Below are 21,604 nucleotides of genomic sequence, written 5' to 3'. Positions count from 1 at the left end.
GAGTGTGACATGGGGGATGTTTGTGTGTTTTTGTCTCGTCTACGGTGTTTGTATTGTCTAGGGGTGTTTGTAGAGTTCATGGGGTTGTGTTCAGTGTAGGTGTTTATGTAAGTCTATGGTTGCCTAGATTGGTTCTCAATTAGAGACAGATGTCTATCGTTGTCTCTGATTGTGAGCCATATTTAGGCAGCCATAGTCATTAGGTAGGTTGTGGGTAATTGTCTATGTGTAAGTTGCCAGTGTCTGCACTTATTTGTTTTGTATAGCTTCACGGTCGTTGTTTTGCTAGTTTGTAAAAGTGTTTGTTTCGTCTTCATTAAAAAGGAAGATGTATTTATATCACGCTGCGCCTTGGTCCTCTCTTTCACCCGAAGACGATCGTGACAATTTCGAATTGAACATTTATCAAATGTGCAGGGTCGGGGGGAAAAAGACATGACATCTGTATGCACTGGAATAGCGAATGGAGGTGGTGTGCTTTGTGTGCTTAATATGAGCAGCTAAGAAATAAATACAACACTTATTGCAGTCCATGCATCAACCACTGTTTGAGGAGCATGCTCTCGCTGCCCGACAGGTGATATTCTGCCCAAACTCTGTATACCATTGGCTCTCCAACCTTGTTCCTGCAGCTACCCAGTGCTTAATTTGGGAAACCAAGTGAAATATGTTCGGGAACACCGCAACAAAACATATTTCAACTAAACTGTTGACAGCCCGTCTGCGTGCTCGAGAAAGGAACAAAGGAGAGAGAGGACGAGATGGAAATGGATGGTGGTGTCGTGTCTTTGGCTATGCCGGATTAAGTGATATGACATGCTATTCTATAAAATAATTTCTCTGTAATTAATATTACCTGATTTCAGCTAATCAGGTAGTTAATTAACTAGAAAATCGGGGCACCACGAAATAATTTTTATAGAGCTGTTATCTTCCGAATAAACTCGTAAAGACCTGGTAATCTTCTACATCAATAGCAGTCAATATTTAATCGTCACCTTGTTTAGTCTCATCTGAAAGTTGTAAATTCTTGGTAATCTTCACGAACCCTGGCTAACAAGTTGAATCAGCAATACAAAATTGGGTTTAATTATTTATTTACTATATACCTTACTAATCACACAGCATTACATATACACAGAATTAATCATACATTGATTACAAATGATGTCATAAAGGAAAACGTCCCTAGCGGACGGAACAGATATGATGGCTGGTTACACAAAGAGAGGGGGTTGGGTTTGAATGAAAGAGCGGGAAGACTGAGGAACAAAGGGAGAAGCTATGTCTCTATCGGGCCGTAGGCAGCTATGATATTGTAAATACAGTATCTTATGCATTCTAAATAACCGCCCATTTGAAAAAAGAAAATGCAATAAATATTTACTCTGAGCTGCGCTTCGGTAGGTTGGTCGTAGATGCTGGCCGTGTTGCCCAACAGAGATCTTCCTTGTCCTCTGAAGAATGTCTTTGGTGGTAAACTGGATACTTGGTAGTATCGTGTTTGTTAGAACAGCTCCTTTGTCCGTCCTTTCCTAGCCCACGTTTACAGCTCACTCAACGGCTAGGATGTCTCACTTCTTTAGTGAATAAGAGTTCAAAGTTCCTACCAATTGCAACCAAAGCTCACGCTGAGGTTGGCTTAGTTCTGTAGTTGACATGTTAGTCATTTTAACATATGGACCGTCGTCCAATCGTCCTCGGAACAGAAAGGTACATTTTCGTCAAGGGCTTTATATAGGTAGGGAGAGAAGGGAGTGTTTCATAGTTTCTAACCAATGTCTCTTCACTGAGTGAGCAAAGCTTTAACCTTAAGAAAACCCAATTCTCTCATTTGGAAGCTAAAATTACATTTAATCTTTTCACAAATAGTTTCATATTTAAACATTTAAATTGCACAACAATTCCATGTGAATAATGTGTAGACTTTCCAAGATACAGTTTGTCATCCTATCATTTGTAAGAATGTCTCAGACGTCAGCTGATCTGGCATCATTTTCATTAAGTACCAACGCATATTTTCAGCTGGTTGGATTACCAAAATATGGTTCCTTTCCCCCCACCTTTTGATGTTCCCAGACTCTATATGTTTATCAAAGGCTTTTCAAGAGTCCTTCTGTAGAGTCAAGAGAGAGGAAAGGGAGAAGGGTATTTATGGGGGTCATAAACTTCCCCCACTCAGGCCAATGTCATGACAGTGGTGAGATATTCTGTATAGCTAAAGGTAATGTGTCAGCCAATTAATTATGAAAATATAAAATTACCTATTACTAGGCTATTCTAAATCAAATACAAATTCTGTCATTGTAGGCTAGCTGTAAGCCACCCTGCACAATCAATGAAACAACAGCATCGCCTAGGGCTATACATTCTCTCCCACTCATGGATAGAGATTTTGGAGCGTAGCATAAGGTAACCAGTCCATCCAGTATGCATAATAATACAGTCTAGACTCAAAGGCTAAAATCAGTTTTGTTTTATGTTTTTCTGCCATGCGTAATGTGCAGTAGGACATGTATTGTTGTCATGGCAAAATCATAATTTGAATTCAGTTTTATTGGCTTGTGCTCATGAGCCTATGCATAAGCTCTAATATGTGTATGGGTGATTTGAATAATTCGTCACCTTAGAAAGCGCTGTCCATTTTGTTTTACACGGTTTCAACCTGCTGTTGCACTTCTTTCTTCACATTGATCATCACAGTGAGTTGAGTTTTAAAAGTATGATAGACCTACTGTTTTGATGATAAGTGTTTGAGGTGATTTTTGATTGCGTTTGCATTGTTGTCAGAGTGGTTCGAGGGACAATAGAGCCCTGAGTACCAGGCCATTAGGACCTGATGGTAGTTCACAAGTTGGGTACTACCAAAGCATGTCCAGGGTTCATAAAGGAGATTACCAGGACTCAACGGTCACATGGAATTTTACTGCGGTAGTGACTCATGACTGCCGGTGTGGCTATAATATGGTCACGGCAACAGCTGTAGTCCTCACACAGCCTGCCACAGCCGCAGAGGGCTTACAAGCGCGTGTGTGTGTGGCGTGTGTTTGTGTGTTCCAAAGAGAGAGACGGGGAAAGAGAAAAAGAGGCAGAGAGAGTATACGTGTTCCTTAAAACAGGTCACATTCACATAGAAAGCAACTGCATCCGGGCATGTACTCTTCCTGTCCTGTGGGATCCAACCTTACACCTGAGAGAAGGAACCTAATATGCCCGGTGATGCCGAGGAGAGCAGAGAGGAGGGCCGTGTTCATACCAGATTGTTTAACAACAAGATCGTACCTAACTGAATGTGTATTGATTCATGCAACAGAGTCATGCCGCAGAGTTACATTTCTAGGGTGTCAGGTCTGCTCCCTGTTTCACCTCCACTGAGCTCTTGTTGCCGTGTGTTTCAGAGCCAGATTGCCAGGAGCAGGAGATTTTCCTGTGGCGGAAGGATACAGGATTTGGGTTCCGCATCCTTGGAGGAAATGAGCCCGGGGAGCCGGTGAGTATCTCTCCACCATTCCTCCACCATGTCCCTTCTCTGTCACTGTTTAGTTTAGATGTGCCAAGGAAAAGCAAAGAGATTCTAAGGGGACATATCCATATTGAATCACTCCCCTTGCGACACACCGTTCACTTATACACGACTGATGGTTAAACATTCCCCACGCCTGGTAATTACATCACGTGTTAAACACTAAGCAGAGTTCTGAATGCGTGTTAACGAATGCGTGCTAAAAGGGCAGCCATAGTACTGAACCCTCAATGGTCAATTACAGCTTCATCACGGTATGTTTCCTGTCAGAGTCCCTGCCTTAGGGCTTTCTTTGTTATTAAGCTTCAAACACACACACGCACACACACATGTTCACAACACTCATTCTCTGTCAGATCACACTCACACTGTGACGCTCAACCAACTGCCAAGAGCTGGCAGGCTCTTCGTCTTCTTTCTCTCTTCCATCGGCATCACTTGTTCTACCCCCAGTCTCTACCTTTTTACACGGAGCAGTAGAAATGTACAGTCTGCTGTCTGTCTGACTGTGAGAGATGACTGGTGCTGTCTGTTAGATGGGCTAGGTCTGCATGCTGGTCTCAGGAGGTTCATTTAGACGGCTTATTAGTGGAAGCAAGGGTCTTACCCAGAAGCCTTTGGTTCTGTGCCATGTGTTTCGAAGGGGGCATGAAGAGAAAATTAGAGAAAGGCAGCGAAAGAGAGAGAATGAAGAGAAAGAGCAAGAGATGAGAGTGAGAAATAGAGACGCTGTAGGCAGCAAGCCTACCACAGAGGAATTAGCAGTTGTTATTTGTGCCAAGGATGCTCCGCGGTGCACCCTGTACTAAACGTCCTACAGACACGCACACACACTCCCCTCCGCCACACAGTAAAACCAGCCCTATCCATTCTACAGCCTCAAAAGACTACAATGCGCTCTGGCTTAGCTTCAGTTACTACTAACATGGAACCTGTCATGGAACATAAAACAGGGTTTTTTTTTAACTGTGGTGTACTGAACTTGAACTACAAGTGAATTACAGGGCTAATGTATTTGTAATACGTTTTGTAGATCTACATTGGGCACATAGTGAAGTACGGCGCAGCAGATGAGGACGGGCGCCTGCGTTCGGGGGACGAGCTCATCTGTGTGGACGGCACGGCGGTGGTGGGGAAGTCTCACCAGCTGGTGGTGCAGCTGATGCAGCAGGCCGCCAAGCAGGGCCACGTCAACCTCACCGTCCGACGCAAGAGCTCTGGATACGGAGGTGAGGACAGGTCACAGAGACTACACAGGCATATGCACACTCACCCACACACTCAACAACAGTGGCTGCCTACACTACCCACACAAAAGTGGGTTCTGGCTGAGACCTAGTGCTTAGTGGCTCATTTAACTATTACTAGCCCATGCCAAATGTTTGAATGTTGTTTGTATGTTTGCTGAACACCTTTTTTGTATTGCCTGTCCTCCTTCATCCCCCCTCCTTCCCCCATCTCTTCCTCAGTTTCGAAAGGGGAGGGTGACGTGCCCCCGTCCCCTGCCTCGTCCCACCACAGCAGCACCCAGGCCCCCTCCCTGACGGAGGGCAAGCGGACCCCCCAGGGCAGCCAGAACTCCCTCAACACGGTCAGCTCCGGCAGTGGCTCCACCAGTGGCATCGGCAGTGGGGGAGGAGGTGGCTCTGGCAGTGCTGTGGTCACCGCAGCCCTGCAGCCCTATGACGTGGAGATCCAACGTGGAGAGAACGAGGGCTTCGGATTCGTCATTGTGTCATCTGTCTCTAGGCCTGATGCTGGAACTACGTTCGGTGAGTGGGGTAGGCAATACTATGCTGGTCTGGGTTATGGTTAGCTGGGCTTTGCTACTACCAGAGTGGGCTATGATGGGTTAAGTTGCAATTTTCTGTTTTCAGGTTGGTCTGAGAACCAGTTTTCATTTGCTATGGGTTGAACTGGGTTTAAATTTGGGAATAATCTGGTAAAATATCCTGTAATCTGAGCAAAACCTGATTCTTCTGCTTGACTTTACTGTGGTTATTAATCTACAGTATTAACAATCTTTTCTGAAAACCAACCCTTTCAGGGTTAACTTACGCATGAAAAGCATGTATTATTAAACGGCCTCTTGAAATGATCCGAGGTGATTGAGTCGTAGCTGAACCTAATAACTACAGAACACTCCCCTTGATGTTATCCATACAGTCCATTTCAGTTATCAAAAGTCCCTCTCAAAGTTTACAAAGTGAGACAGGGAAATAGTGATGCCCCAGTGCGTGACACAACCTGAGTCTGCCAAGCAGCACACTAGTAAACACACAACCCTAACAGTGCATCAACACCGCCCGCCACTCAGCAACACGATTGATGTCATTTCTTGGGGTTGGAATTACAATATTTTTGACAGTCACTCCTCATTGTATCCTCATTCCCACCTTCTTTATGAATAGCAGGGGAGTCATTTCAGATGGGAGTGGACTTAATGGTACAGCTCGAGGTCACAAACTCCATAACCATGAGCTTAGGGAAACAGAAATCTCTTTATGTGCCCAGGTGCATTCACCGCCGGGGATAACTGGCTGGCTGATGCTTTATCAAAAACACTATCAACACCGATTCAGAGGCAGACTTAATACATGGCCGGTTCTGGCTGATTCACTCAGCATGTCATTTAAGTTCCACTCAGCACATTCTATAGCTGTCCGTACTGTTTATGTATGAAGGCGAAATTGTCGTCATTTAAGGTCACTCAGCCGTCAAAGAGGGATGTTAAGCCAATGTGAGTAAGACCTTTAAACAGGTTAACATTCACAAGGCCGCAGGGCCAGACGGATTACCAGGACGTGTACTCAGAGCATGCGTTGACCATCTGGCAAGCGTCTTCACTGACATTTTCAACCTCTCCCTGACCCAGTCTAATACCACGTTTCAAGCAGACTACCATAGTCCCTGTGCCCAAGAACGCCAAGGTAACCTGCCTAAATGACTTTGGGTCCGTAGCAGTCACATGTGTAGTCATGAAATGCTTTGAAAGGCTGGTCATGGCTCACACCCCAGAAATCCTGGACCCACTCCAATTTGCATACTGGCCCAACAGATCCACAGATGACGCAATCTATATTGCACTCCACACTGCCCTTTCCCACCTGGACAAGAGGAACACCTTTAAGAGAATGCTGTTCATTGACTACAGCTCAGCATTCAACAGCATAGTGCTCTCCAAACTCATCATTTAGCTAAGTACCCTGGGACTAAACATCTCCCCCTAGCTCCGGGACTTCCTGACGGGCTGCCCCCAGGTGGTGAGGGTAGGCACATCCGCCGCGCTGACCAACAACACTGGGGGCTGTCAGGGGTGTGTGCTTAGTCCCCTCCTGTACTCCCTGTTCACCCATGACTGCAGGGCCACGCACTGGACTCTAACCCCACACTCACACATACTACACTGACACATGCACACACACGCATATTGATGCCCCCCCCCCCCCCCCACACACACACACACACACACACACACACACACAAAAACACACACACACACACACACACACACACACACACACACACACACACACACACACACACACACACACACACACACACACACACACACACACACACACACACATACAATCACATTCCTTCACATACGCTGCTGCTACTCTCTGTTTATTACCAATGCATTGTCACTTTACCCCTACTTACATGTACAGTACCAGTCAAAAATCTGGACACACCTACTCATTCAAGGGTTTTTCTTAATTTTTACTATATTATACATTGTAGAACAATAGTGAAGACATCAACACTATGAGATAGTGAGGACCGTCACAGGAAAGGAAGACCTAGAGTTACCTCTGCGGCAGAGGATAAGTTCATTACAGTTACATTACAGTTACCAGCCTCAGAAATTGCAGCCCCAAATAAATGCTTCACAGAGTTCAAGTAACAGACACATCTCAACATCAACTGTTCAAAGGAGACTCAGGCCTTCATGGTCGAATTGCTGCAAAGAAACCACTACTAAGTGATACCAATAAGAAGAAGAGACTTGCTTGGGCCAAGACACACGACCAATAGACATTAGACCGGTGAAAATCTGTCCTTTGTTGTGAGATGTTTGGTTCTAACCGCCGTGTCTTTGTGAGACGCAGAGTAGGTGAATGGTTTGTTTTCGCATATGTGGTTCCCACCGTGAAGCATGGAGGAGGAGGTGTGATGGTGTGTGTGGGGGGGGGGGCTTTGGTGGTGACCCTGTCAGTGATTTATTTAGAATTCAAGGCACACTTAACCAGCATGGCTACAACAGCATTCTGTAGCGATACGCCATCCTTTCTGGTTTGCGCTTAGTGGGACTATCATTTAAATTTTCAACAGGACAATGACCCAAAACACACAGGCTGTGTAAGGGCTATTTGACCAAGAAGGAGAGTGATGTAGAAATCACTCCTCCCACTGATTTCCCTCATTCAAATCTTTGCTGGCTTGAGTTTAAATATCCACAAAGGCATGCATTAAAGCTGGAATCCATAGCGGTGAAGCTGGTGGTTTGAGATGAGTTGGCTCGCAAAGTAAAGTAAAAGCAGCCAACAAGTGCTCAGCGTATGTGGGAACTCCTTCAAGACTGTTGGAAAAGCATTCCAGGTTAAGCTGGTTGAGAGAATGCTGAGTGTGCAAAGCTGTCATCTTTGAATCTCAAATATAAAATATATTTGTTTAACACTTTTTTGGTTACTACATGATTCCACTATGTGTTATTTCATAGTTTTGTGATAGTGATGTATTCACTATTATTCTACAATGTCGAAAATAATAAATATAAAGAAAAACCTTTGAATGAGTAGATGTCCAAACCTTTGACTGGTACTGTATATATTACTTCAATTCCCTCGATTAACCCGTTACACATTGACTCGGAACCGGTACCCCTTGCATCTCGCCTCGTTATTTTTATTTTATTGTGTTACTATTTGTCCTTTAGTTTATTTACTTTTTTTAAACTCTGTGTTGTTGGTTAAGGACTCGTAAGTAAGCATTTCACGCTAAGTTTTTTTTTTTTCTATTTTGTTTGGCCATGTGAAAAGTACAATTTGATTTGATTGATTTAAATATCCTCCTCTGAACAAATGTAGTATTAAGTTCCCTCTGATGAGTTTGAAGTACCAATATTGATCCAAGGTCTCCTTACACAGCCTGCCTGATGACCAGGAAGATGTAGCATGGTGTAAAACATGCAATATGGCCTGGTTACAATCAAATGAATGTTTTGTTAGCTACTGTGCAGTGCAATGGACCCAGTTCGATTGATCCTGTGGGCTATAGTTGAAGCCCCATAGAATAGAAGGTAGAAGTAGAGGTTGTTTACGTATCATTTTTACAAGCAGGAGATATCCCACTGAGACTTGATGTCTTTCTTTATGAGCGACTGTCTGCACCTGGATCCTCAGACTCAGTGACACGTCTGTCTCAACTGTCTCTGTTTGCGTCTCAAATTATACCATATATTCTCCATGTAGTGCACTACTTCTGACCAGACCCCTATGTTCCGCATGTAGTGCACTGCTTCTGACCAGACCAGAGCCCGACGTGGGAATCATTTGAGAGTTTCTTCCCGTCTCATTGTGGGGATGGGATGAATTAATGTGCTGATGGGGGTGTTTCTCTACCAGATCTCCCCCTCCGCTAGTGGAGGTCCAACGTAGAGAGAGACATGAGAGGGAATATGGAAGGAGGGAAATAGTGCACGTTCATCCGTTTGTGATCAATCTATGGAGTCTTCTTTTGCCTGAGAGGGCCATAGATGTTTGGGTATTGTGACGAACAAAGAGCTTTGCACTGGCACTTTACCTCTCCCATACATCATACTATGCAAACCCCTTTTCTCCCTCCAGCCCATCCCACCATTGCGAGCTGCTGTGCGTGCGCTGGTGTTGTGATCAGCAGATTGGGTATTAAATCCTGGGTGTTTGTCACACCCAGTAATGTCCCATATCTCATTATTTGGATAGAGTGGCAGGACACAAGGGCAGTTTTTAATCAAGAAGAAGGAAGGGGAGCTTGAAGCACAAGGTGATGTGATAAATATGGATGTGGGAGGGGGGGAGGGAGGGAGGGAGGGAGGGAGGGAGGGAAAGGGAAGGAGAGGAGAGCGAAAGCTCCCTAGAGTCAGTTCAGAGCTGCTCTGTAAACAAGATGTGCTGTATTGAACGCTGTCCCTCAGCTTGTACAGCTTGCATTGCTTTGCTTGCGTAGCACGCAGTATGCAAACAGTCCCATGCGACGCTAGCATGTCTCTGTCTGTAGCCTCTCTGATAGAGTGTGCATTCTCTCTTGACATAAGTGAGGAGCCTGAGATTTCTGAGTATCACTCTTTAGGAATACATCTCATTCTCTGAGCCGCTCAAAGGGTCCGAAACCAAATGACACGTCCAGCATCGAACCACTCCGCTGTGGCACAGGGTGCATCCTCCCCAGTGATCCCTGGTGCTGAGGGGAACGGGAAGACAGTCGTAAGGCCGTGTCAAGGTCATCGATAGCCTGCCGAGCAGGGGCCACAAAGGGCCCTGACCAGTTCCGTAAATCCCATTGATTAACGCATCAGGGGAGCAGAGGAAGACAGCAGAGACAAAAACAGAGACCATGAATTCCTTAATGACCACACAATGCGAGTCTGTCCACCACTAGGGATGTAAGCTGTGTTCCGGATGCATACTCCGTGATTGCACCATGTTTCCAGTGCCACGGTTGGCTGGTTCTTGGGTCGTCCTCTCTGGGTGAATGGCCTATGGTGATTTGGATGATTAAAACCCACTTTGGGCTAGACGTTCCGCTAGCGACCCACCTCGACAACATCCGGTGAAATTGCAGAGCACGAAATTCAAAATACAAAAATTGTAATACTAAACATTCATGAAAATACAAGTGTCATACATCATTTAACTTCATGTTAATTCAGCCGCTTTGTCAGATTTCAAAAAGGCTTTACGGCGAAGGCATACCATGCAATTATCTGAGGACAATTATCTGAGGACAGCGCCCAGCGTGCAAAAGCATTAAAAACATTTTCCAAACCAGCAGAGAAGTCACAAAAGTCAGAAACAGCGATAAAATAAATCCCTTACCTTTGAAGATCTTCCTCTGTTTGCAATCCCAAGGGTCCCAGCTACACAACAAATGGTTGTTTTGTTCAATAAAGTCCTTTATATCCCAAAAAAGTCAGTTTAGTTGGCGCGCTTGATTCATTAATCCACCTGTTCCACTCGTTCAAAATGCCTACAAAGGAATCCCAAAAGTAAATAAACGATCAAATTTAAGACGGAGAATAGCGTGTTCAATACCGGAGATAAGTAACGAAGTGCGCGCTATCATCCACACGCGCCACAACACTACAGTCAATATGAGAGCCACCTTGAAAAACTACAAATTCTAGCTCATTTTTCAAAAAACAAGCCGAAAACCCTTTCTAAAGACTGTTGACATCTAGTGGAAGCCATAGGAACTGCAATCTGACAGGCATTTCAATGGGTGGTCACCTCAACAAAAACAATTCTGGATGGATTCTGCTTGGCTTTTCGCCTGCCATATCAGTTCTGTTACACTCACAGACAATTCATCAACAGTTTTAGAAACTTCAGAGTGTTCTCTATCCAATACTACCAATTATAAGCATATCCCAGCTTCTGGGCCTGAGTAACAGGCAGTTTACTTTGGGCATGTCAGTCATCCGAACTTCCAAATACTGCCCCCTATCCCTAAGAAGTTCTTAACCCTTTGCCTTCTTTTCTCTCTTTTTTCCTTCTCTTTCTTTCCTCATAACCAAATCACACACACACTACACATCAAAGCTGGAAATGCATGTGTGGCCATGCCCCACAAAATAGGGCGCATCATCGAGGGGAGCCCTGCGGACCGCTGTGGGAAGCTGAAGGTGGGCGATCGCATCTTGTCCGTCAACGGCTGCTCCATTACCAACAAGTCCCACTCGGACATCGTCAACCTGATCAAGGAGGCCGGGAACACAGTCTCTCTGAGGATCATTCCTGGTGATGGTAAGACTTTGTGGCGTTCTGTTTTATAATGCAGTAGGGAGGTGACTTATTCATAGCTCTAGCGGGAGTCAGTTGGCATCACTGCCCTGCGCTGGCAGAAGCACTTTCTATCAACCTGGGGAGCTATCTAGCGCTATGAGAGGCCATGCTCCCTGCCCTGGCTTCAAACTGGGAGAGGGTTGGGACTGTGAATGAGTAGGGAGGGGATGCCACTAGATATGCATCTCTAGTCAGTTATACCTTTCCCCCCTTTTATGGTCAAGGTTAGAATTTGGGGAGGGCAAGCTGATAAGTATGTGTGTGTTGATTGTAGTACAGTGTTTGATAGGCAGACTGATAATGTCATTTGGATGTGCTGCAGTCTCCCAGTTTGGTAATAGCTGCCATTTTGAAACGACGAGATTATCAACTCAGTGAACCGTGTTTTCTGTGTAATCACTGCTTCCTGTCAGTGTTCATCTCCTCAGTCTGGATGGAACGAGGTGGCAGGAAATGCATGCGTAATACTGGTTATGGCAGGAACAGGCTGTGACAGGAAATTGGCTCTATCCCCATGAGTAGGAATGTGTTGAGTTGTGCCATGTCCCAGAACAACAGTACAGCCAGCCCCTAGAATGGCCTGTCATTGGCTGAGAGACGTGTGTGTGTGTGTGTGTGTGTGTGTGTGTGTGTGTGTGTGTGTGTGTGTGTGTGTGTGTGTGTGTGTGTGTGTGTGTGTGTGTGTGTGTGTGTGTGTGTGTGTGTGTGTGTGTGTGTGTGTGTGTGTGTGTGTGTGTGTGTGTGTGTGTGTGTGTGTGTGTGCGCGCTAGGTTGCTGCTCTGCCTCTAAAGGGCTCTCCAGAAAAGATGGTAAAATGTAGCTTCATTAAGATGAGAGGAGAGCCAGGAGAGCCACACACACACACGAAGGAGGAGACAATTCAAAACCAGTCATTCAACAAAGCATGGCAGTTTGTTTTAACGACCACAACGATAGCATCTATTTATAGCCTACTGTTTTCTCTAATGGTAGAACAACTCTAGATAGAACCCATGCAGCCACAACCTTCCCCAACTAGACTGCAATTTTGTGTGGAGATATTTATTGTTGAGCCGTTCAGGTTGTGTCCCCCAGACAGCTTTGTGATCATGGGGGAAGGCAGGCAGTGCTGTCAGGGTAGCGAGGGAGAGAGGGATGAATGAATCAGACTGGAGCTCTTGCTAACTTCAGGCAGAACCCCATTCCATCTATAAGTAACCAATGTCTAGGATGACTAATGTGGACTGCCGTGTTGTGGCTTGTGGTGCAGCACAATTATATTTGCAAGAAAGAAAGGACAATTACCCCTGGAATTTATTAAAGAAAAACAAAACGACGGAAGCAGAGAGGCTTGATTTGATTTGATGTTCCTGTGTAGAGTGGAACTGGTGTTGTCTGTGTCTGTGAGCAAAATGGTAGATGACAACATTGTAGGCAATTAGCATCAGGTTGAACAGAGCAGCCTTGAGGTAAGACTGTGTTTTCTGGAGAGCAAAACTCTTGTATGGAAATGTGTTGTCAACGACGGCAATCCTCACCAAGACCCAGTTACGGCTCGAAAACACATTGTTTAGCAGAAGAGCGATTTTAGAGCATCTAACAGCAGACTCATTTGTTTTTTCTCTAAGATAGAAGCCATCTTACCAGAATCCATGTATTACTTCCTCATTAGAGGTTATGACCCTTACCCACAATCCTCTACTGTGTTTCTACAGAGTCCTCCAACGCATCTCTGTTGACCAACGCTGAGAAGATTGCCACCATCACCACCACACACACACCCCAAACTGCCACGGAGCCCCGGTTAGTTTCCATGAAAATCTCAATCAATAAACAGGCATTTGATTAAATAAAATGTATAATATGATCAATTGCATGAAAGATGACTTCTATATGAATAGGATTTATTTTCATATCTACGTGTTCATACGAATGATTACATTTTCCAGGAACAACTCAAAGTCGAAACAGGCTCCTCCTCCACCTCCTCCAACACAAGCTCAGCCCTCACAGGTACTGTAAAGACAGACATGTTCTATTGGTCTGTTTCAATCAATCACCAAAGAAGGAAGCAATCAGTAAATCATTACTTTACAAGAGCACACAGTGCAGCTTCAATCTGAGATCAAGATTTTCATTCAAAGCAATCAATCAATGAATCAGTTAATCAATAAAAGAGGGCGGAAGAGTGACAGTGCCACAGCCAAACTTTTGATGAGTGCAGTGAGCCTGTGTCCAGCCATTGCAGTGCCCTTTCTTTGTGCTCTGCACAGGAAGCAATAATTATTCATTGGTTCCAGGGTATTGTACCTCCAGTTTTGTGTGGTCCTTTGTAGCTCTGTTGGTAGAGCATGGCGCTTATAATGCCAGGGTTGTGGTTTCAATTCCTGGGACCAGCGATATGTAAAAATGGATGCACGCATGACTGTAAGTTGTTTTGGATAAAAGTGTCTGCTAAATGGCTTATATTATTATGTGAGTTTTTGCTGGATGTGACTTGATTAGTCCTGAATTTAGTACTCACTTCATGACACCTCTGTTGGCCCATGAGTTGTGGGTATTTGCACATCTTGCTTTGTAAATATGTACTTTTCTTTCCTTCTGTCTCTCGCTCTCTCAGGACGCCGAGTTCTACTCTGTGGATCTGGAGCGGGACAGTAAAGGCTTTGGGTTCAGCCTGAGAGGAGGACGGGAGTACAACATGGACCTATACGTGTTGAGGCTGGCTGAGGATGGGGCGGCTGTCAGGAACGGCAAGATGGGGGTATGCTCAGTGAAAAAAAATCACATCAACAATTGGAGGCCTGTCACTCTGTTGCACTTGGATTATGATATATTTCTGTCAAATAGACAGTTCAGCTCGCCTGGGATCAATTATCTGGTTGTCTCAATAAATCTCCTCCCTCCTCTCTCTCTCTCTCTGCACACAAAGGTGGGAGATGAGATCCTGGAGATCAACGGCGAGAGCACAAAGAGTATGAAGCACGCGCGCGCCATCGAGCTGATCAAGAATGGTGGCCGGAGGGCACACCTGCTCCTCAAGAGGGGCGATGGATCTGTGCCTGAATATGGTGGGTGGAGATGTGATGTGATACAGGTTCCCATCCATACTATGACTAACACTACTGACTCTGACTACTAACTAACACGAAAGGCCCCCCCACACACAGGACGGACACTGTAGTCTGCAGTTTCTTGTTGCTGTGATCAAATCAAATTGTATTTGTCACACGCGCCCGAGTACAACATTACCGTGAAACGCTTACTTACAAACCCTTAACCAACAATGCAGTTCAAGAAACAGAGTTAAGAAAATATTTACTAAATAAACTGAAAAAAAATAAATGTAATCAAAAAAATAACAAGATATTTACATGACAATAACGAGGTTATATACAAGGGGTACCGGTACCGAGTCAATGTGTGGGGGTACAGGTTAGTCGATGACAATGCATAGATGGGTGGCCATTTGATTAATTGTTCAGCTTGGCTGTTAAGCTGTTAAGGAGCCTTTTGGTCCTAGACATGGCGCTCCGGTATCGCTTGCCATGCCGTAGGAGAGAGAACAGTCTATGACTTGGGTGACAGGAGTCTTTTACAATTCTTTGGGCCTTCGTCTGACACCGCCAAGTATATAGTTCCGGGATGTCAGGAAGCTTGGCCCCAGTGATGTACTGGGCAGTATGCATTACCCTCTGTTAGCGCCTTACGGTCAGATGCAGAGCAGTTGCCAGACCAGGCGGTGATGCAACCGGTCAGGATGCTCTCGATGGTGCAGCTGTAGAACTTTTTGAGTATCTCGGGCCCCATGCCAAATCTTTTCAGTCTCCTGAGGGGGAAAATGTGTTGTTGTGCCCTCTTCACGACTGTCTTGGTGTGTTTGGACCAGGATAGTTCACTGGTGATGTGGATACCAAGGAACATGAAACTCTCAACCTTTATTGGCCATAGTATGTAATGTTCCTCTTCCTGTATAAATCAAGTCTTGTTATTGTCCAAATACTGTATGTTCTGCTCACTCTAATCTGGGATTGTTTCTCCTTATTTCTGCCGAGAAGGTCAAAGGATTCCACTCAGCCGTCAATTTTATAGGTTTTCCTTTTCTGTCCCTGACAGGAAAACTTGTCTACTGAATCAACTACATTTATCTTTCTTATCTCCGTTGAGGATCTATACCCCTCTGTTTTCTCTATTTTTGTTTATTTTTTTTCTGTCTCTTTCCTCCCCACTTCTTTTCTCTGGGTTCTTCCTCCTCCCTCCAGCGATGATGGCTCCTCATCTCGCTGTTGGTACTATGAGAAATGACAAGATGGGAGAGCCCTGTTTCTACCTAATGGGCCAAAATCAGACCACGGTTTGTAGCCAAGTCTGTTCCAAACCCGCCCTCCTAACTGTTTACCCTCCACCCCAACATCTCTCACCTACTTTACCCATCTCCCCCTACCATTTCTCCCCCCCCCCCTCTCCCACTACATGCACCTCCCTGGGTATGTGTTTGGTGCTGTGTGGCTTGGCTCACTCCTCACCTTGCACTGTGCGTTCATGACCCATGTGAACCCATTCACACTGAATGCACTGCTTCTCCTCCTCCCGCCTCTGGAACGATTCATGTCACTGCTCGCCTCCTGCTGCTACCATAACAACCACTGATTGGGCAGAGTCATGGGCAGAATGCGCTCCAGTTTTTTTTGGTTTTCTCCTCTCTCAGGCTCTTTGTTTTTCTGCAGTTCCCATTCCCAAACGATGATAATCGACTTGTTTGTCATTTTTTATTCTAATGTCATAGCTGCTTGTTGTGTCATTGATAACACCAACCCTCCACTTGCAATGTTTGGCACTTGTTGTGTTGCTGCCACCTACGTGGATGTACCAACCCAATGCTCTCTTTGAAAATACACTGTAGCAATTGTTTACTTTGATGTCATTTAGTTTGAGGATCAAAGTAAGTCATTTGTGTACAGATTTGAATATTTAATATCACCCTTTTCCCCAGTATATTTATTGTCCCAATTTGCAAACAAGTCACTGTTTATGGAAGTGCATGGCAGTACATGGTTTCCATAAAAATGGCTGTATTACAAGCTATAATAAATACAAGCTATATCTGTATTGCTTGTATCTGTATTGATACAAGCAATTTGTGGCAATTGTCTTAGCTACCAAGCTGATATTATTTAGTTAGTTGAAACTCCATCCAGTCTGAGAATGTCTCTCATGTTCTCCCTTTGTTTTCATACAGACTCCAGCCATGACGGGCACTCTCCCACACCCAGGGCACAAAACTCTCCGGAAGTGAGAACCCTGCCACCAAACAGCCGATATCACCCCTCATCGGAGTCAAGTTATCCACCAGACCTTCACAAACCATCACGCCACAAGGATGCTGCGCAGGGCCGAGAGAGGGACAAGGTGGAGCACCAGGGCCGGCACTTTAACCCCCACCACCATCACACCTGGAACAACAACCACAGCCATACCACCCCCAGCCAACACTACCCTGAAAACAGCGGCGGCAACAATAAGAAGAGCCGGGGCCGCAAAGTCAACAAGTCAGAGTCAGAGAGCGGCATCTCAAAACTCTTAAAGACTCTGCGTAAGGACAGCTCTGGGAAGAAGGCTGCTGCTGCAGCGGCAGCTACAGAACAAGAGCTGGAGCTCTCCGCTAGTAGCAGTACTCTAGACCCGAGGCACAGTCGACCACGCCGCGGCTCCCTCGACCGTTCGCCCACCCGTAAACATAACGCCTCCCCTGACCGACGGCGGGCCAAGTCCATGGACCGCAGGGCAGAGCGAGCACACCGAGACCGCACACCCGAGAAGGAGAACGAGGACGGAGGTTTCCTCAGTTATGCGGCTACTCCTGAACAACCACTCTACGACCGCAGGCTTGTGAGCGAGCCACAGACCCCGGGCCGGGCCTACTTAGAGGCCACCACCCCAGAGCGCCTGAACAAAAGGGCTTCCTCCCTGTCTCTTTCCAGGGGGTGGACTCCTGAAAGAGGCAGCCTGAAGAACGGCAACCTTCGGAGGGACTCGCCGGTTGAGACGAGGGAGGAGAGGTATGTGATGAACGGAACGCCAGAGAGACGGTACAGGTCCGAGAGAGATTCGTCTCCAGACAGCAGCTACAGCAGGGAGGAGCGGAACTACTACAGTACACTAAAGAACAATGCCTCCACTCACAACCACGCAGGCTACAACAATGCAGGACACTGCAACAACGCAGCAGGACACAACGCAGCAGGACACAACGCAGCAGGACACAACGCAGCAGGACACAACGCAGCAGGACACAACAACGCAGTAGGTCGCACCCAGAACCAGTTCCCCGAGCCTATGAGAAGGCTTTACAAAGAGAGCCCCAAGGACCTCAGCATCTGAGTGGACAGAGCCTGGACCCTGGCCTATCACCCCCCCAACCTGTGTAGGCTACAGTACATACACTGGACTTGGACTTCTGAGGAGATTAACTCGTGATTTATCCAATCGCCTGGTTGATTGATTCATTGATTTGACTACTTGTGATCCGGGACAGAGATTCATACCACAGCAGGAGTACAATCTTTTTTTTTTGTTCGTACTGTATGTTTTGTTTCTGTTCTCATTATTTTGAGCATAACTGCAGTTGTTAATACTGTAGTGAAGGTATGTGTATGTGCCTATCACATCACAAATGGCGATTTACCTTTTTTGGGGCATCTCTGTTTGAAACCTCAGAAGGAACACATACAGTCGCTAGTGAAAGTCTACACACCCCTTGCACAGTCTTCACATTTTGCTGCCTTAAAATGTAATCAAAACATTTATTAAATTGGATTGGTAGAACAATTATCTACAAAACCTACTCCACATTTTCAAAGTGAAAGAAAGATTATAGAACACCTCCCCCCCAAAAAATATATTGATTGCATGACTCTTAGCGCAACGTATAGCTATTGTTTTTGTCAAAATTGCTCAAGCTCAGTAAATGTGGTCGGGAATCATTGAAGGCCAGCAATATTTCAGCCATGTCTCGGATTTTCAAGCAAATTTAAGTCAGGACTGAGACTGCACAACTCACACTTTACACCTCTTCGAAAGCCCTCCTGGTGGGTCTTTGGTATTAAAATGTGTGTAAATGTCCCGGTGACAAATACAACTCTGTCCCAGGGTTAGGTTTTCCAAAAACTACGGCAGGTTTTTACCTGGGCTTTGCTCCTTTCATGTTTTTTTTTACCCTGACAAACTCCCCAATCCCTGCCGGTGACAAGCCTACCCATAACATGATGTGCCAACACAATACTTGAAAATACAGAGAGTTTTTCTCTGTGTTGCATTAGATTTAATTCAAACCAGCAGTTTTTATTTAGTCCAAAAAGTTAATGTATTTGCTATTTTGTCTTGCAGTATTATTTAACAGCCTTGTTGCAAACATAATTGATGATTTGGCGTGGATGTTTTAACACAGGTTTCCTTCTTTTCACTTCATCATACAGGCCACTAATGTGGCGTGAATGCAATGTTGTAGATCCTCTGTATTTTCAAGTATTGTGGTGGCAGCATCATGTAATGGGTATGCTTGTCACCGACAGCAAATGGGTTTGTCAGAATAAAAAATAAATATATGAAAGGAGCAAAGCGCAGGTCAAAAGTCTGAGAAAAGTCCACCGTAGTCTTCTGAAAACCTAGAGTTAATTAATGCTAGACACACCAGAATGGCTTTCCAAGAGGTGTTGAGTGATCCAGTCTTAGTCCTGACTTATATATTCTTTAAAATCACAGACAAAGTTTGAATATTGCTTTCCAGCAATGATTCCCAGCCAAATGTACTGAGCTTGAGCAATTTTGACAAAAACAATGGAGCTATGTTGCCCTAAGAGTTGGTCAAATCTTATTCAAAATTATTCAGTTTTTATGTTCTATAATATTTATTTCACTTAAAAAATGTTTAGTAGGTTGTGTAGATCTATAGAAAAGAAAATCTAATGTAGTCCCTTTTTAGACACAAATGTTAAGTTAGCCAAATGTGAAGACTGCCAGGGGTGTGTAGACTTTCACTAGCGACTGTATGTGTTCCCTCTGAGGCTTCAAACACACTCCTTACTGTGGTAACTAGTTCTTCATGGTGGGCTTGTTTTTAATATGTTTTTGATGTCATTTTCCACCTCAGAATTGCTTTATAAAGCAAACTATAGCACAAGATGTTGGTAGTAGTGACATTTTATGGACAACTGCAGTGTACTAAGTGAATATCATACAGAGAAAAGGCAAACTCACATTTTTATAACCAATAGTTTTAGAAATAATATATTTGAAATCATCCTTTTTGCGTTTGTCTAGCTATTTATTTTCAATTGGCACATACCACAACGAAGCTTGGTAAAAGCTTAAAGGACCAAGTTATATGCCCCATAACCTGAAAATAAGAATAATTGTTATCCCTGCTGTATTTGCTGTAGAATCGCTCAAGAGGGAAACTAACATCCATCTCCTCTTCTCTCAGTCAGACGTGTCTGAGTAGACTGCCTGTGGTGGAAATAAAATGAAACAAAGTTTTGTATTCCATTTCAGAGGAAAGTAGAAGCAACATGTTAACTGACTGGAGCCTGCTACACGAAGCCTGCTACACAGTTATGCGCAACATGGAGAGGTTGACTAAGAGAGGTCAAGTCAAATGGTTTGAAGGTAACCACAGTCCTAGAATGAATTGATCCTATATATCGATGTAGACGTGAGGAAAGCTAAACCACCACATCTGATTGGCTTGAAGATTCAATAGAAAATATTGATCAACGGCCCACTGATCCCATACAGGTGATATGGGAGTAATTCCTTTCTTCCTCTCCCTGTCCAAGGAAATGAGGTGATGATGTAATTATGTAAGGGAAGTTGTTGTGATGCTAACATATGGAACGTTCCGGAACAGAAGTATCTGCCATGCTGAGCCATGCTTTCACACCACTGGAGTATGACTGCTGCTTTAACCGTGTTTTTCAGAAAATTCTCTGTTTTATGTTTCACAAAATATCTAAAATGATATAGGAAAAACTACAACCAATGCATTCTGTTATCACAGTTTTTTCCATGGTACTGTAAAAAAAAATGCAAAGAAGAGCAACAAAAATTTGACATTTAAAGAAGAATATAACCTGCCGGCCACCATCTGTACAGAATTTTACAATGTAACTAATAGGAACCTGTCAAGGAATAAATTGCTGCCTTTTTCTTGTACAAAAGAGAAATTTATGAGAAACCTCTGCAGTGAGGAATGTGATATTGTGTTTATATTTCTGAAATGGACCTGATGATTCATGGGAAATATGTTAATGTACTCTGAATCAGGTATGTAAAGACATTCTAAAAATGGATGACTGTATTTGGTCAATTAGAAGCTGTTTGTTGGTTTGAATATCTCTTGATGGTTAGCCTGCCTTTGTATTATAAAGCACTTGTATGCAGTCTGTGTTCTTTAAGCATTATTTCTTGCAATGTGCTCCAGACATAATGCTATATCTGTGTTGATAAAAGCAGTACATGCATATGGGCCAATCTTTTTTATAAAACACTATGCATATATAAATACTACATTGTTCATAGCTTTATTTGACCCATGAAGCTATACATAACATTAGTTTAAGTACAAGTAGATGTGGACTTATCCAGTAAAGCTTCTTTCCTTGAGAGGGATCACAATGTATATGTAGCTATCAAAAGAAGTCTGTGAATGCTATTTTTATTATCAAATAAAGTTTTCCATACAAATTCAAAATGATTTGTTTCTACAGTGGCTTGCAATTATATTCCCAGGAGATTCCTATTGACATGATCTACATTTTAGATTCCCTTTGGAGTGCAGCATTTACAGATTGATTTATTATTCACCAAGGTAAACACAGCGCTTTAGTAACAGAATATCTGCAAAAAATACATAGCGTCTATCTGACATTTCAGATTTGTCTGACTAGCAGAGGTAGATGAAATAGGAATAACTGTATATTAATTCACATCAATATCTTCTTGTTACCCGTTGACAGAATAATTCAGTATGTACATCACGGAAGTGACATGAATCTAC

The 21,604-nt window shown here is 44.2% G+C and overlaps 1 pseudogene; it reads left to right on the top strand.

The window, feature by feature from the left end:
- LOC129830440 (membrane-associated guanylate kinase, WW and PDZ domain-containing protein 1-like) overlaps nucleotides 1-21,298 on the top strand; it is a 230,522-nt pseudogene extending 209,224 nt beyond the window's left edge.
- The last annotated feature ends 306 nt before the right edge of the window (nucleotides 21,299-21,604 follow it).

Source organism: Salvelinus fontinalis, chromosome 31 (assembly GCF_029448725.1).
Source record: "Salvelinus fontinalis isolate EN_2023a chromosome 31, ASM2944872v1, whole genome shotgun sequence".
NCBI lineage: Eukaryota > Metazoa > Chordata > Actinopteri > Salmoniformes > Salmonidae > Salvelinus > Salvelinus fontinalis.
Note: the sequence above shows the minus strand (reverse complement) of the source record. Positions and strands in the feature narration are given on the sequence as shown.